General features: G+C 38.1%; 1 long non-coding RNA gene and 1 pseudogene across 1 annotated transcript; both read right to left on the reverse strand.

The window, feature by feature from the left end:
* Positions 1 to 6,502: 6,502 nt before the first annotated feature.
* LOC143697146 (uncharacterized) lies at positions 6,503 to 7,066 on the reverse strand. The gene is made up of 3 exons (XR_013186190.1): positions 6,987 to 7,066; positions 6,822 to 6,904; positions 6,503 to 6,604 (listed from the first exon to the last, which is right to left on the reverse strand). It is a non-coding gene; the product is annotated as an uncharacterized LOC143697146 (long non-coding RNA).
* A 3,145-nt stretch (positions 7,067 to 10,211) lies between these two features.
* On the reverse strand, positions 10,212 to 12,243 carry LOC143697160 (SCAN domain-containing protein 3 pseudogene; annotated as a pseudogene).
* Positions 12,244 to 15,732: the final 3,489 nt, after the last annotated feature.

The following is a 15,732-nucleotide window of genomic DNA, read 5'->3' on the forward strand; positions in this document are numbered from 1 at the left end:
CAGCATGTCCAGGAGGAGTGCCCAATGAACTCTACTACTTACCACACAGGTAATACATTGGTAATAAACAGATCAAAATATTAATATAACATTTTAACTTATATGCAAAGAAATGCAATTATGTTTTCTATTTAACATAGGTTTGGCTCCAGAGACTGTGGATTTCAAATGGAACAAACTGAACTGGATGCCCTTCCTGAGGCCAGCCATGTCAATGACTCCTTGTGGGGACCCAAACATGCAGGAGTACTTGGAGTTTGCCATGGAACATAATCAGTTACAGAAGCCAGAGAACTGGGAGTCTGCATCAGAACTGAATATGAAACTAATAGAAATGGTTCAGCTATGAAATGATCAAAAAGTTTTTAGTTTTTTTTGTAGTGGTGAAACACTGCTGCCTGTCTGAACACAATATTTATGAATCTGTCACCCAAAGCTTAATTGTTTTTAAGTGTGAAGTAAATAAATCAAAATAGTAACGAGTATTTATTACACTTTGTAGTATAGAAAACAAAAGTTCTTGTTTATTTATCTAAAACAGTAATTCACAAAGGGATCACAGTTTGAGAGTCATGGATCTAAAACATTTTCAAAATGTTAACTGATAAAAGAACATGCTCACATACTCATTTAGCTATTCAGTGAAATAGCGAAAGTGAAAGCGACCAGCTGTATTTTTTAACTTACCCTGCAGTAGCCTAGACGTCCATAACGCAAAAATATGTGATGTGAAAGATTACATGTCATTCTATTATTTTTGGCCGTAGAACTTGCATGATAAACAAGTTGTCACAGTGTTGGGTTTGTGTTTCCCAGGTGTCCACTAGATGTCCTCCTTCCCCACGGTGTCATCCAGTTTATGAACTGCATTCCCCACAATCCTTGTCTGTACCCATCACTGCATCATTGCACTCAGCTGTTCCCCATCTTCATTGCACTCAGCTGTTCCCCATTTTCATTGTTAGTTCTGTGTTATATATACCTTGCCTGTTTAGTGTTTGTTATGGAGTCCTTGTTATTCATCATGTCACTTTTTGAGGTATGTTCTGATTTGTGCTAGTTTGTTTATTGTTTTATGTTTTTGGATTGCTATGTTGGTTCTGACCCCTGCCTGGACTGGATTTATGTTTTTGTATTACCCTAATAAATAACTGCAAATTGGATCTCTCTGTTTCCCGTGTGTGCATCGTGACACAAGTAGGCTACAAAACGTTCCAAGTGGGACAAATTATTCACATCATAGGCTACAATGTTCTTTTCATTGGTGTTATGGACGTTAGAAAAAAGTTATTTTACAGTGGAATTGCGCCTAGTGCTTCCAAAACCCACACTAACTTAGTGCATAGCCCAAAAGGTAAAGAATGTTTATTTTGAGATAGCACTTGTACTGCTCTCACTTGTTTCAGCCTGATTCAGACCACAGTTATGATGTGCCCGCTGTCCTAAGTGAGGCTGATGAGAGCTGGCAAGGTGAGAGGAGGCACAGAACAATAAAAGAAGAGTGAAAGGGAGAGGGACAAGAGGAGAGCGTGTTGGTGGTAGTAGGGCTGTGCCATATCATACCGTCCAAGATAATACCGGTATAAAATTTTACATGATAAAAAAGTGTCATATCACGATATTGATGATATAGCGTTGCGAGGACACGATATTGATGATAAAGTGGCGTAATGACGTATGGCGTATTTACGTTACCTAGCGCACGCACAACAACAAAACCTCTGATAGTAATAGCACAGCAGCATGTCAGCCTCCGAATCCGATCAAGATTTAGTTCCTAAAAAGGGAGCTACTTCAATAGCTCATAGCTAATGGAAGTGGTTTGGGTACAAGAGGTCAGATCTCCAACAAAAAACATTTTTTTGTAAAATATGCATGAAAACTGTTAATGCTAAAGGTGGAAACACAACAAACTTGTTTCACCACTTAAAGCAAAAACACACCGTCGAGTATAACCAGGGTATGAAGATACGCAATGAGACACTAGCAGGTAGTGATGTGCGGCCCAAAAGTAAACAAATGACTCAACGAGCATCGCTGGAGCACTCGCTAGTTGCACTCCATATGACAAGAAGAGTTAACGGTGGATGGAAATTACTGATGCGGTTACTTATTGTTTGGCCAAGGATATGATGCCAATCCAAACAGTGGATAGGGAGGGATTTAACCCTCTGGGGTCTATGGTGTTTTTGGGGTCCTTGAGATGTTTTGACATGGCCTGACATTTGTGCTTTTTTCAGCTGCTTATAAACATATTAATGGCAAAGGTGTAATTACACTCTATCTCTATTTAGCACAAACAGGGCTACCATAATATTTGAGCAACATCTATGTACATGTTTGTATTTTTGAGAGAATATTTTTTATGCATGGTTATTGATAAAACTAAAAATTAAAGTTTCTGAAATAAGGCCACAAAACACACACTAAATATGTGTCCACAATACTTTTGACTAATGGATTTTGTGGCCTAGAGTTTTTGCTTCAAAATGATCTGAAAATCACCCAGCATAATCATTCACATAAAACAATACATTGATTTAAAATTTGTAAAACACTTTTTGTTTCGAAAGGCAATATGCGTGTGGGCGTGAACAGCCCAAGCCCTTATCATAATTCACACCTGAGAAGACAATGTGTCGCATAATGATGAGCCTTTCATTCAGGTGTGTCACACAAGACAGAATGTTAGGAGGAAAAAGTATATACACATATATACACACTGCCGTTCAAAAGTTTGGGGTCGGTACGATTTTTAATGTTTTTAAAAGAAGTCACTTATGCTCACCAATGCTGTATTTATTTAATTAAAAAAGCAACAAAAAATCTGTAATATTGTGAAATATTATTATAATCTAAAATAACTGTTTTCTTTTTTAATATATTTAAAAATATAATTTATTCCTGTGATTTTAAAGTTGAATTTTCAGCATCATTACTCCAGTCTTCAGTGTCACATGATCCTTCAGAAATCATTCTAATATGATGATTTGATGCTCAAGAAACATTTCTCATTATTATCAATGTTGAAAACAGTTATTTACATTTTTATTTCAGGATTCTTTGATAAATAGAAAGTTCAAAAGAACAGCATTTATCTGAAACAGAATCCTTTGTAACATTAAACACTACCGTTCAAAACTTTGGGGTGAGTAAGTATTTTTATTTTATTTTTGGGGGGAAATAAATAAAATAAATCAATACTTTTATTCATCGAGGAGGAATTAAATTGATCGTAAGTAGGCGAAGGATTCATTCATTTCTGAAGGATCATGTGACACTGAAGACTGGAGTAATGATGCTGAAAATGCTTTGATCACAGGAATAAATAATATATTAAAATATATTAAAATAAAAAACAGTTACTTTAAATTGTAATAATATTTCACTATATTAATGTTTTGTGTTGTGTTTTTAATTAAATAAATACAGCATTGGTGAGCATAAGTGACAGAGTCACTATACATAGTCATACCTGGAAACATATCCTGTTCAGGCTATATGGGCCACTCTACAGAATTTGTTCAAAGTTAGAGTTGGAGACATCTTGAAAAGAAAATCGTCTTTTCCCATAAATTTCTTATAAAGTATTCTTTTTTAAAGTACCCTTACATTGGAACAAATACAATAATAATATCTTAGTTGATGAATTTATTTTTGACCGAACATACTATATATTTACATATGAGCAGAAACTGGCTAACAAAAGCTTATTTGATGTCTATTTTAGAATTAAAACATTATAATCTATCCAAAAACTATGAAATGTTGTCTTTCATATTTCATCTGTAACATAAACAACAGTGCCCATATGTGCCCTTAATTCATTCACACACAGAAACGTGATTCAAATTTAAACAGTCTTTTTGCGTTTACAGACACTATTCCATATCGCGATTAGAACAAAGCACAAGAATAAAAAAAAGGTACTCACAATTCTCGGCTAGATCCGTCGCTCCTCGAAATTAAAGTAAACCAGCACATGTTCTGAGGTAAATGTCACAGGATTATTCCTCACACAGCCTCGCAAGACGAAATAGTACATTAATCTGATGATTACATTTGTTGTGTTATCGCGTTTATGAGGGGCGTTGACACGTTTGCATGTGTTGCTTCAGATCATTTGCGTTTGAATACCGCACGCTCTCCGTGATCGTGTCACATTAGCAGAATAATGAGCTGAGAGAACGATAATGTGATTGGCTGACACCCCTCTCTTTTTTATAGATTACATAAACAGAGAATATTTATTTTAGTTTTGAATGAGATATTTTAAAAGTACGAACTTACATGATTATAAAGATATATTGCTCATGCTTGTGTGAATAGTATTCGCTGAGCTTTGTTTAAGTTTAGAGACGTGTTCCAGAAAAAAAGTTAACGGAGACAGAGGCAGAAAGCACACCCTGTTTATTTTCTTTATTTTCCAAAAGCACAATGTTTTATTTCGATTGTAAGTGGACACATAAAAAGTACATATTCAACAGTTTATTTTTTTATATTTCTTAAGTCTGTATGACCAAAAATGACAGTTTTTAAGTCTATTTTGCTGGTATGTAAGAAAAATCGAGCAAAACGCACCGGTGTGTTAAGCGGTTGATGGAAAATAAGCTAATGCACGTTCTAAAAATCTAAATTCGGATCTATTATTTTTCACGGTATTTTGAAGTGCCCGAGATAACAATATCGTGCATATTCATTACCGCGATTTATCGCATTACCAAATACCGGCACATGTCTACATGTAGGCTAAGGTGCAAAAGAAATGAATTGGCATTCAACCTACCAAGACCTCTCCTGACTTGGGTGTGCAGGAGTTCCTCAATGGTTGGTCCCGGCACAGGGGGAAGTGGGCCGTACTTTCTGGGGTCATCAGGTCGTAGTGTCCTCCGTCTCGGCATCCCCATACCAGCTAATCTCTTTTGAAGGATCATCGCTTGCAGTTCTGGGATGTAGCCTTAGGTCTTGGATGCCTTCAGAGTGTAAAGCATATACCTGCGAGCATTCTTCTTGTACAGCCTCCTGTACCTGAAATAAAAGCAGAAAGGGGAGGGAAGACATTTACATTCCAAGGGCCATGTTTTAAGGTGTTTCAATGGTGTTGCAATCTGGTTTAATTGTTCTAAACAATAGCATGTAGAAATTTGCAAATTACTTACTGTTTGCTTCCATTAGATTTGCACAACTCTGGGCAGTCCTTGTGGTAATTATAGTCCATCGCTGCAAGTAGCATCCTGGCCTCAAAGACAGGACGGCTAAATGGTGTGCGCTTGCTAGCGTACATTAAAATATGGTTCTAGAAGGAATCCAGATCAGCAGTGGACCTGTGGGGGGTGGGTGAGAAGAGACATTTGTCACATGATGTAGGAGCCTAAGCCACAGCTCCTAGAAATAATATAGAAATGTAATGTACAGACAAAAACAAGCATGCACATTGTACATAATTGATTATTAATGATGATGCTGTTTGTAAGTACTGTAATCTAAGTGGGTCACATGATTGACCACAATGACACCTCTGGGTAGCTACCTAATGAATAAGCCAATATCCAACATCAAGGAACTGTTGTAGAAATTTTAATAGTCATTGATCCCAAACAGGTATCATAAGAGAAATAACCTATTCAATGTATAAAAGTATATGTGTGTACGTGCTTGTGCGTGACTTTTCAGGAACATATGGGACAGGACCTCTGACCTTAGGGACGGTCAGTTTTGGCCAGTTTATTTCAGTACCAGTTTGTGTCTTTAAGTAGAAACTGAACAGCAGTAAGGACCTTATCTGGGTGGGTGAAAGGTACAGCGGGTGAGGAGGAACCTTGAAAACAGTATAAAGGCTGTCTCATATCTTCCTGTTGTGTGTCACTCTCTTGCACAGCGTAACTTCTGTGTACTAGACTGAACCTATTCTTGCAAGAATAAATACTTTTCTTTTTATTAATTTGACTCTGAGTGTCTCTTACGCAGTGATGATGTTTAACAGAATTTTTGCCACAACAGAACCATCCTAACTTGTTCTTTTTGCCAACATGGCATGTCTAATAAGACTGCATGTTAGTTTCAGACAATATTCTTTTTAGATGACAACTATTTTCCAAACCATAACAACTTACAAGGAACTCTTGGTAAGAATTGCTTCCACTAACTGGAACTACAACTCTGGAAGCTTAATTGAATTTCACAAAATCACTGTCAACGTATTGCCATTGCCTCCAACACTACTACACATTGCATGATGCTTGCAGTACCCCTGCGCGTAATAGAAACTTAAAATGGAGGATGACACTGACACTCCACTTGGCTGACGTCACATGTGTATGAGCACTTTTGGACCGGAAGCACAAGGAATGTTGCAAGCTGCTTCAAACAGTCCTCATAAGTGATGGAGGCCCGTTTCCTGATTAGGTCATCTTCAGTCATGACATCCAGTGTATCGGGAAAGTCAGGTTGTTGAAGTGGAGGTAAGGTGACTGATGGATGCTCTACATTCGGGATGTCATGTACTGATGTAGGCTCTACATTTGGGATGTCATGTACTGTCTCACTGGCATCTATCACAGGCAGATTGTCAAGGCATGGTGGTGCCTGCAATGCTCCACCAAACCTAAAGACATGAAATATATATTTCTCAATTACAGATAGAAAGTGAATCAGATGAATAAAATAAAAATGTCAAATACAGAGATATCTTTGAGATACTACAGGGAACAGGAATTCTCTAAAACCCTCACATCTTTTATCTAAATGTGTTTACATTTTTCATTGAATGAATGTCCGAGGATGTATTGTGAATAATCTTTTAGGGTCCAATGGTAACATACCGAATACAAATACGAGCCCTTCACTGTCATCTGCTTCAATCTCCTCATCATTACTAACACCTTCACTGTCACCCCAATCAATTCTGGCAAATTTGAAATTATATTGGCTAAAACAAAGCAGAACATCTTGTTACACAATGTACAGTCAAACCCAGTGGAACTTACACACTGTTCATTAGGTCATTTGTCATCTGCTCATTCATGAGCTGGGTTTCAGCATCCTGGATGCTCATGTTCTGTAGACTAAAAGAAAACAATTCAGCGGTCACAATGGATTTTTTTAAACAAGTACATGTTCAACATCATTTCTTATCATTAGGCATATTAGGAAGCTTGACAGGCTTTATAGTTTCTTATCATTAGGCATATTAGGAAGCTTGACAGGCTTTATCTTCCTTTCCTCCAGAATCTCAGAGGCAGCCATGGTGCGCTCATCATCTTCCAGTCTTTCCTCAATAGGCGGCAGGTCCTCTCTGTAAATTGTGTAGTTGTTTTAAACCAAAAATGTTTCCAAATATGCAATGGAAATTAAAACATTGTGGTACTGACTACTGACCGATTTTAAAGCGTTTCAGACGATGCACATCCAATACTGGAAATTGATGGTGCAGTCAGGTGGTGCTTCTTCCAGTCTCTCTTACTGGGGATTGAGGTGTTGGGGCCATAATAGCTGAAGAGACAAGCGTTTTTGTCATAAAGTAAGAAGGCTAACAAGTAACCAACACATTTGCCAAAGCGAGTATAACGTGGGAAAAATTATGCCATGTCGGCGTTCAATATCACCAATGGCTATCACAGGGTTGTTTTCAGTCCCATCAGAAAAGATTGAGAGTAATTAAATAACATTAGCAATGGTCATACAGGTCAACTTGCAACATGTGTAGTCCACTATATACGCGAAGAACGATCCATTTTCAGGAAACATAATGTAGCCTTCCACTGTTACGCTGACGACATGCAAATTTATTTGCCTTTGACCAGTGGTAATGAGAATGCTGTTAGTAAATTATCAGCGTGTTTTAATGATGTAAAGGCATGGCTCTCAAAAAACTTTCTTTTTTTGAACTCAGATAAATCGGAAGCTATTGTTTTTGGCCCCTCCGAACATCGAAGACAACAGTTACCTAACCTTGATCTCTTAAACCTTACTTTTTCAGCTAAAGTTTGTAACCTAGGATTGGTAATTGATAACAACTTAAAATTTGATAGGCAAATTGCCTCGGTAGTGGGCTCTAGTTTCTTTCATCTTCGCTCTCTTTCCAAAATAAAATCCTGTCTAATTAATGCCTCTTTAGCAGTTGCTATTCACGCCTTCATAACATCTAGGCTAGATTACTGCAATTCTCTGTATTACGTGATTTCTAAGAGTCAAATCTCACGATTACAAGTTGTTCAGAATGCAGCAGCGCGTTTTTTGAAGGGAGGTAAAAAATTTGATCACGTTACACCACTGAGATCCCTCCATTGGTTACATGTTCAATATAGAATTAACTATAAAATCTTACTACTAGTCTACAAATCCTTAAATAATCTTGCACCAGCGGATTTACTTCACCCATATACTTAAAAGTAATAAGGAGGAGGAAACAAATTCCTCCTCCTTATTCCTTGAACCCGTTTGAAAAAGAGGGGAAATAGAGCTTTTGAAGTGGTGGGGCCCACTTTATGGAATAACCTTCCTATTCAACTTAACATGGCTTCCACTTTATCTGAGTTTAAAACAGCGCTAAAAACGTATTTATTTGGATTAGCTTTCAATGTGTAATTTACTTGTTTTTATTTTTATGTACTTCTATTTCTAATTTTAATGCACCATATTTTGACTGACGATAGGAATGTTGTTGGCTCAATGTGTATTTGTTGTGATTATTGTACAGCACTTTGGTCGGCCAAAAGCCGGTATTAAAGTGCTCTAGAAATAAACTAACTTGAACTTGAACTTGAACTTGAAAGCGAAGAACGAATGAGGAATAATTTTTACCAAGGTAACGTTAGGCTTCTGTCTCAATTACGTTTCACATTGCTATAATGGGCATGCTAATGTTGTTTTCCTCAGCGTCTCAGCATAATGACAGAGAAACAGGCTCTGATAATGCATTGCTAATGTTAGCAATGACGACACACCGTTTTTATTACCCAAATAATTCCTTACCTTTTCAATTCGATGACCCACCTCCTCCATATGAGCTAACATAACGTTACTTTGCACGAACATGCATAACTTTGTTCGACTGTCATGAATATTTTTAATGTCCATTTACATCAAGTACAAGTAAGCCAAACATAGATGAATCTTACCTGTCCAGGAGAAAATTAGCAACGTTGGCGTCTGTCTTCAAATTCCTCTCCGTTTTCAGCTGTCTCCATCTTTCAAAAGGCATCTCCTATACAGATCCTCGTTTTATTTCGGATTTTGTCACGAAGTATTTCTGATACATAAGGTTTTTTTTTTCGTTTAGCAACGTTTGACTTTTTTTTTATGATTCCGACACGTTTGTAGCTGCAGCTGTGGAAACCCTGATGCCGCAACACTACTGACTTGGTGATTGGTAGATAGGTGGAGGGTGGTGCATCAGACCAAAACACAACATGACAACATCAACATCAGTTGAGGGCTGCAACTTCACTTTTTAAATGACAATATCCTGGCCGGACTACTGTTGTAAGTGATAAAAGTATTTGAAATGAACATGATTTCTTAATATCTAGTGACATATCAGGGCCATTTTATGATTAATTGAAATACATTTCTTACATACAGCTCCTTTAAATCAGGGGTTCTTAACCTTTTTGATGTCGGGGCCCAAATTTTACAGTACAAAGTGGACCAGGGCCCATTCAAATATTAGCACTGTATCGGTTTATTGATCTCACCCTTGGTTTGATTTGTATTCAATAACTAAATGAAATCCACTTGCAGATTAACAGTTTATTATTCATTGTATGTAAACCTGCACATACAACAAGATGCCAAACACACAACAATTCATGGAACAAATCAATCTGCATCAAGAACAAATTTAAAGGCTCAAGTAAGGCATATTAGCCTAACACAAAAATCAGTTAGATTTGACAAATTTTACTTACTAAAAATAGAAAATGTATATAAATAAAAATAAATTAAATTAAAAAAATAAAATGTGTTGCTAAAATAAATAAATTCATAATAATATTTTTTTAAATAAATAAGTTGTAAATGAAAATTTAAATACAGTGCAAATGAAAAAATATTGATTTATAATCTGCAAAATAATTTGATAATTGTTTTTAACAGTCTACATTTTTGCATGGCAGAACCAGAAGTTGCACTTCATATCTGTTATAAATGAACAATAACAATCACAACAGTCCTATTTGAACAAGCTACAACTCCCTATTTATGTTCCCCTCTTAATGAGACACTTGGGCCTGCTTCACAGACATTATCAGATCCAGCCTGGGTGGAATGGGGGAAAGGCTCACTCTCAGAGTAGCCTCCATTGTTTCTTTGAGTCTGTTTCGGGCCTTGGTCTTAGTTGTGGCCACAATGGAGAATCCTGATTCACATAGGTATATAGTTGTGAATGCGAGGAGTAGTTTCACAGCCCTCAGTGCTAGACATGGGTACTCTTTTGAGACAGCAATCCAGAAGGAGCCCAGATCCAGTTTGCCCCACTGCAACTTTAAAGTACTGTCAGTGGCTACTTCCAGAAGCTGGGATTCCAGATATGAGGGCAAAGCAACATCATTTTTAGTGGGATCCACAGAAAATTGGTCCACAATCCACATGTGTCCCTCTCTGGGATCCTCAGGAAAGTAGTCATCAAATTTCACTGCCAGTTGTCAAGTCAAGTCAAGTCAAATATATTTATATAGCGCTTTTCACAATACAGATTGTATCAAAGCTGCTTCACAGTATCAATCAAAACAACTTAACAATGTTTGTTTATTACTGGAAAAAAAAGACATCCTAGTTTGGAAGAGCTGATCAATGGTATGATTGGTTAATTAATTTGAATATCCCCAAGCACGTCAGTTGTGTGAGGTGCTGTGAGACTAAGTCACTAATCTTCACCTGGGGGGAGTTTTCCAAAATGTCAGACAAAAGGGGAAACATGTCCATCCTTTTTTCCTGAGCCCTCTTAATCCACAAAGCAAGTTTCCTCTTAAAAGCTTGAACTTTATCTGCAACAAAAAATATGTTGCTATTTCTCCCTTGAAGTGAGATATTCAGCTGGTTCAGCAGTGAAAAAATTTCACAGAGGTAGGCAAGTTTAGCTGTGAACTGTGCATTGGCATAATAATGTACAAAAGGAGAATTTCTCTCAGTGAGAAAAGATAGGACCTCATTCCTCAGTTCAAACAAACGCGTGAGGACCAGTCCTCTTGAGAGCCATCTCATCTCACTGTGATAGAGCAGCTGGACATGATCTGCTTCCAAGCCTTCACAAAGTTTGGCAAAACATCTGGAGTTCACTGCATTATTTTTAATGAAGTTTATGGTTTTCACACTTACATCCATCACCTCCTGTAACTCTGGTGACATTTTTTTTGCAGCAAGGCTTTCACGGTGAAGAAAACAGTGGGTCCATTTAGCTTCTGGGGCACGATCAAGTATCTGCCTGACGACACCGTGATGCCTGCCTGTCATTGACGCTGCACCATCGCTGCACACCCCAACACAGTTCTGCCAGTCTAGGCCGTTCTCTTTGAAGTAGTTATCCATGCAGCGGAAACATTCCTGAGCCGTAGTCCGTGTGGGTAGCTCTCCACAAAACAGTATGTCTTCGTGCAAACTACTGTCCCAGCGATAGCGAACAAAAACCAGTAGCAGTGCAGCATTTGTGACGTCGGTAGACTCGTCTAGTTGCAAAGAGAAAAATGGGCTGCTTTTTATTCTTTCTAGCAACTGATGCTGTATGTCTGTGGCCATGTCCGCGATACGGTGACAAACAGTGTCGTTTGAGAGTGGGATGGTTAGCAGCTTTTTTGCAGCAGCCTCTCCGATCATCTCACGGCACATATCCACAGCGGCAGGTAAAACTAACTCATCCGCTATCGTGAATGCTTTCTTAGTCTGTGCCACTCGTCTGGCTACGAGGTAGCTGGCTTTCAAAGCACATTTAGAATTTCCAGTCAGTGACACAACAGACCTTTTCTGCATCTGAAGCCCATTCTCTTTTCTCTTAAAAAATTCCACCGACTTTCCCACAAGCGATGGATGTTTGGTTTCTAGATGCCGTTTTAGTTTTGAATGCTTCAGTGCTTCATTGGATAGCATTAGCCCACACTCCACACACTGGGCTCTCGGCTCTGCCTCGTCACCTCCATTCACAAATCCGTACTTAAGGAAGTCAGGGTTGTATTTGCGGCAAAATCTTGACTTTTGGGCCGGGTTGGCGCGACTTTGGCCTCCCCTTTTCCGCTTTAAAAATTTCTCCATCACTTTTGCTACAGACTACGGTTGACTGAGTGTCTTCTGTTTATTGGCGCTTGTTAAACAACTAACTGAGCCATTACTGCCACTAGTGGTGGGATGGTGCATTGTAACGGCTGTTTCACACCGCAAGCGTGAGCGGAGCGAGAGTATTCACATTGGAAGCGTTTGTACAGTGTCACAGTAGCGGCTCCTAAGCTACACATAAGCAAACAATTATTTACAAAGACAACTATAAATTCGATTTTAGAAGTTGGTAAACAACAAAACAACCAAGAAAACAGCTCCAATCTAGCGTTTCAGTCATAGAATATTTTCGATACGTTTACAAGAATGCAACTCCGCGGATAAACACACACACACACACACACACACACACACACACACACACACACACACACACACACACACACACACACACACACACACACACACACACACACACAGAAAAAAACGCACACTCGGGTTTGATTTGGGTTGTGCTAGTCCATGTAACTGTCTGTGTATTTTATAAACTAAAAGAAAGTTTATATATAATATTTTCTGGCTAGTTTACTTAAGTTTTTTTTTTAATTTTATAATACACCATCCTTTCACCCAAACTGAATAATTAAAAACAAGTTTAAATGTGTAGCTTTAATCTTCTATAAATAATTTTGAGTCTTCCTCTGCCTACTCCAGTTCTTGTTAAAACTCAATACATTATTCTGACTGTGCATTTTGGGCACTTTTGTGTGAAATCAAATTTATTTTGTCCATCAAAAATGTGCTTTCACTTTAATTGAGCGTGAGCAGCGCAGCAAAAATAGACTCGTCGCCGAATCCCCCGCTTCACAGCTGCTCACCTCACGCGCTGCTCCTGCTCGCAGTGTGAATGCACTCATTGATTAACATGCATGCCGAAAAAAACACGCGCTGCTCACGGGTCGCTGACGCTGAAACGGCCGTAACTATCTCATGGAAAACAGTGGTCATGCTGGTGTCTTCAATTGATAACTTGTTTGGTCCCGCGGCCCTCGCGGCCCACAGGTGAAAAACGTAAAGTTTTTTGCGGCCCTCCAGGTGGCGCTCGCGCCCAAGCGTGGGCCGCGGCCCTATGGTTAAGAATAGGTGCTTTAAATAAGGTTCTGTGATCTGATTTGGCTTCAGATAAAAAAATCAGACAGAAAATATATTATTTTTATAGTATTCTGCACGATGATAGTCTATATTGATTAGCATTACATTATAAATATAATCTACTATTATGAAAATACCTGACATGGCTAGAAGAACACAGGTAAATCAAATATCATTGCAATCATATTTATTGTCTTCAAAAAGTCTTTATCTGCATGTTACAGTGATCTCTAGAAGCTTTGTTTGTGTCAGGACTTCCTGAAAGTCACATGATTATGGCACTTCTTCATGTGTTCCATATATGGACTAAATGTGCACAGGGCGCCCTCAGGCTGCCAGTATAGATTGAAAACACAGTACATCAGAGTATCCAGCGCTCATAATGATTACATCGGCCAATTTGGGTATAAATTCAATAAATATTATTCCTGTCTATATAAATCTGATGTAAGCCCATGAGAATCTATCAATATTTCTCCAAATCTGCACATTTTTGAGCTAGAAGCCCTGAGGGACGTTGTTTTGTCAAGCGCTGTCATGACGACCTCACAGGAGTTTTTTTCTGAATGAGAGCGGCTGACGCTCATAATGTCATGATTCTGCCATCTTGTTCCTGATATTCTCTTGTCTTGAGGCAGAATCATGACAGACCCATGTTTTCATGTACAGCACATGGGCATTTGTTTGGGCCATGTGCTTGCGTTGTCTTTTTTCTAACCCCGCCCCCTTGTTATCCTCGTTTTGTAATTATTACCATATTAGTTTCACCTGTTGTTCATTTTTAGCCTCCCTTTATAACCTCCTTGTGTTTCTCTGTCGGTTCATTGTCAAACTCTGTCTATCATTGATCATCGTGTGTCTATCTTTATAGTACACTTCTGTGAGTACTTTGTCTAGTATCCAGTTTAATGTATTGTGAGTTTTTATTATTAGTTCCTGCCTAGTCAAGTTTAGTCAAGTCTTTATTTATCATCTAGTCTTAGTCTTGCTTGTTGCCTCTGGTGTTGTTTTGCCTCCTCGTGGGTTTTGTTTTCTCTGTTTTGTCTTCCATACATTGTTTGTAGAGCATTCAGTCTGCTTTTGGGTTCGTCTATCTGCATCCCCATGACATAATTCATATTAAACGTATTGACTAATTTTTTGATTACATAACTCCTGACACAAATTAAGACATAACTGTCACTATAAGTTTCTGAGAATAGTGGTCAAATACTGAAACTTGAGGGTTATATCTTTTTAATGATGTATAGTTGGTCAAGGTAATAAAATTCAATCTGATAGTAACTTTGAACTATTTAAACAAAAAAATGCTTCAGTGCGTTGGCGCTCTGGCAACGGTTAACAGGTTTTAAGGAGTAACTGGACTGATGTTCCTCTATGGACGAGTTAGTCAGGAGGAGAAACCTGAGATCTAATTTCTGTTTTTGCTTTGTCATTATGATGTATTGTGTGTAGATTGATGAGGAAAAGGATTAATATATATATTTAAATTTTATCTATTAGGTGTGAAGACTTATTGAAGGCACTGTAGTTTGAAGCAACTGAACACAGAATGAAGCAACATCAAATATCAGTTGAAATACACTAAGGTACTATTTCTGTCACAGTGACAAATTGATAACAGATATACATGCCTGCATAAACCAAAGATGGGGACCATGAGGCATTTCAAACTAAAAATTCTTACATAAAGAAGAAAATCTCATCACAAATATCACCTTACCTGTCAATTACAGATGAGTTGCGGTCAATAATATACCATTGGAGGTAGTCTGACACGATTTCTTTCTTTTCTTCCACAGTAGCCTTATGTCTCAGACATCCTGCTGTCTGTAACATTGTGCTGTGTCTCATCATACATTCTTGCAGAGCATCCAATGAAGCAGCATTCTCAATCTGAAAGACATGAAAATGGGCATAAACACCCCAGTCAATAACTGTGTGCACTGTATCTCCTTGCCTATTTTTTAATGACATACATAGCATGGTGTAATCTTACACTATCAAAAAATAATAAATTAAATAAATTCTGCACGTGATATAGGAAGTAAACATTGTCTCAAAACACTGCAGGAACTATGTAAAATTCTGCCCTGCCATACCCTAGCCTTATGCTATTCTCACCTCTTGCAAAGCTCTCCCTATTTCTTCATCAGTTATTAAATTATTTGTTGTTTTGAATGAAGGCTGGCCTGCAAGATAATGTACAAGATCTTCTGACAGGAAATGGGGTCCTGGACCTCCATGCAGAACTGACACAGCAATCATCTTTCCTGCTAGGTAGTATTCATCCTCCATGTCACAGGTTTCAGAATATGTTGTACGCTTGAAACCTCTGACTGCCCCATCCCAAACATTAGCCCTTGAGATGTTGAA

Source organism: Siphateles boraxobius, unplaced genomic scaffold (genome assembly GCF_051911475.1).
Source record: "Siphateles boraxobius isolate OS27281-9 unplaced genomic scaffold, OSU_SipBor_1 31, whole genome shotgun sequence".
Classification (NCBI taxonomy): Eukaryota; Metazoa; Chordata; class Actinopteri; order Cypriniformes; family Leuciscidae; genus Siphateles; species Siphateles boraxobius.